A 2500-nucleotide genomic window follows, 5' to 3' on the forward strand; every position below is an offset into this window, starting at 1 on the left:
ACGAACGTTTCGAATGTGTTTACCTAGACATAGTACGTAATTTCTTTTAAACTTTTTACTATACTTGGATAGATAATGATGAAGATAATGAGGATAATAGTGATAAGGATAATATATCTCTCACTATCATAATAATCGTGATAATGATAATAACAGTAACAATAACAATTATGATAACGATGATAACAGTAATAACAATAGTAATATTGATAAAGAAGACATTAACAATAATTATTGTTAATGTTGTTATCTTCTTTATCAATATTACTATTGTTATTACTGTTATCATCGTTATCATAATTGTTATTGTTACTGTTATTATCATTATCACGATTATTATGATAGTGAGAGATATATTATCCTTATCACTATTATCCTCATTATCTTCATCATTATCATCATGGTGATAATTACTATGATTATCATTATCATTATTGTTGATATGATTATTACCAGTATTATTATTGTTGTAATTGTTTTTTATTGGTGTTGTTGTTCTCACTATTATCATTAATATTATTCACAGTCACCATTATTATAATTATTAGTAGTGTTATTATTATTATTATCATTGTTGTTATTATCATTATCATTATTATTATTATTATAGTTATTATCATTATTATTGTTGTTGTTGTTGCTGTTGTTATTATCATTTCTATTATTATTAGTATTATCACTATTATTATTATTATCATTATTATTATTATCATCACTATTTATTTTATCATTATCATCACCATCATTATCATTATAATTTTTATCTTTATCATTATTATTATTTTCACTATTATTATTATTATTATTATTATTATTATTATTATTATTATTATTATTATTATTATTATTATCATTATTATCCTTGTTATCGTCATTATCATTGTTATTGTTATTATCATTATCACTACCATTATTGTTCCTACTATTTTTATTACCTTCATTAACTTCATTATTGTTATCATCACAATTTTTATTGTTAATAATAATAATGATAATAATAATAGTAATGATAATCATAATAATAGTAATAATAATAATGGTAATAATAATAATAATAATAATAATAATAATAATAATAATAATAATAATAATAATAATTTTATCATTACTATTATAATCATCATTATTATTAGTGTTATTAGTATGATTATTATTATCATTATCAACATCCACATCATTATCATCGTCATCATCATCGGCATTATAATTATGATTATTATCATAATTATTTCTACCAATATCGCTATAATTGTTATTATTATCGTTATTGTCTATTAGACTTATCATTGCTATAATCATTAGTATTATCATTATCATCATTGTTATTGCGATAGTTATGATGATAATATTAATTATCAGTAACACTATAGTCATAGCTGTTATTATTTTGTCGTTATTTTGTTGTGCAATTCTTATTTCCTTTTTATCTACTTTTTCTTCAGTTAGGGTATTTCGTTTTTGTTGTATTGTAATAAAAGAAAATTGTATCACAGGAGAAACTTCTATAAATTGACTGTTTTCTAGACCTGCCAATTTTAGATGAATATAAAATGTCTCGAAACACTGAGTGCCTTTAGATATGCAGAAGCATCAGTTTTTTTTTTTATGATTTTGCATCAAGAATCTATCAGTAATCGCAAAAAGCGAATAAGGCAGTGGCAACAGTTTTTACGATGCTCCATTACTCCAAGTGAATTCCACAAAAATCCAGATTAAATCAAAGGTATGTCAGTTTATGATAACAGGACATAAATATATGCATAAGTTATTCTTTGTCTCAGGGTATAAGATTACTTTTCTTACTATAATTAGAAAGTACAGTGTCATTGAACATCGCATGAAGCAGATGCTTTTAGGAGCTGGAAGAGTATCCAGCAACGTCGCTTATTGTGAGCTGGACTGATTTCAGAGTCTCTTTTCCAATGTCTCCTCCAGTGCTTTAAGAATGTGAAGCGAGTCCATAGATGATGTACTACAGCAGGCTAATCAAATTGCAAGGATTTATAGGTACGTTAATCACATACATAGTCATCCAGACTTATTCATTATTGTTTATCACCCACCTCATTCAATAGACACTAGCTATTGAACTTTTAAGAATTATTTAAGTTCATTCTCAGCTTGTCAATGGCTGATTATATCGTAAATTATTCTCAAAGCTTTATTTATACATACATATTGCTGGTTGATATATAATATAGTTGGTTAATGTTTACATTCATGTACATTCCTTATATCCACATATATGTAAGACTTCCACATAAAAGTAATTGACTAAGAACAGGTAAATTAAATAAAAGTCTCATATTACAACAAAGAACTTTATATATAAAAATTTACAATGTTTAAGCCACTCTACAATGCAATTGCACCATCCTGTTAACGCACCAATTATTTATCTTTGGCAAACTTCATAATGATTCAAATCCAGCTCGAGGTGAAATTATAAATTCAACTGTCTAACCTTACAAGGGGGGGGGGGGGGGGGGATTAGCCGCAT

At 25.4% G+C, this 2500-nt stretch overlaps 1 protein-coding gene across 2 annotated transcripts in view; it reads right to left on the reverse strand.

The window, feature by feature from the left end:
* Nucleotides 1-2307: 2307 nt before the first annotated feature.
* Nucleotides 2308-2500, reverse strand: part of LOC125047325 — a 204154-nt gene continuing 203961 nt past the window's right edge. For both annotated transcript variants that reach the window (XM_047645582.1, XM_047645581.1), the window contains exon 33: nt 2308-2500. This exon is cut by the window's right edge and continues 1528 nt beyond it. The gene's annotated coding sequence lies outside the window, so the exon portion shown is untranslated.

This window comes from Penaeus chinensis, chromosome 40, assembly GCF_019202785.1.
Source record: "Penaeus chinensis breed Huanghai No. 1 chromosome 40, ASM1920278v2, whole genome shotgun sequence".
In the NCBI taxonomy this organism is placed as follows: Eukaryota; Metazoa; Arthropoda; class Malacostraca; order Decapoda; family Penaeidae; genus Penaeus; species Penaeus chinensis.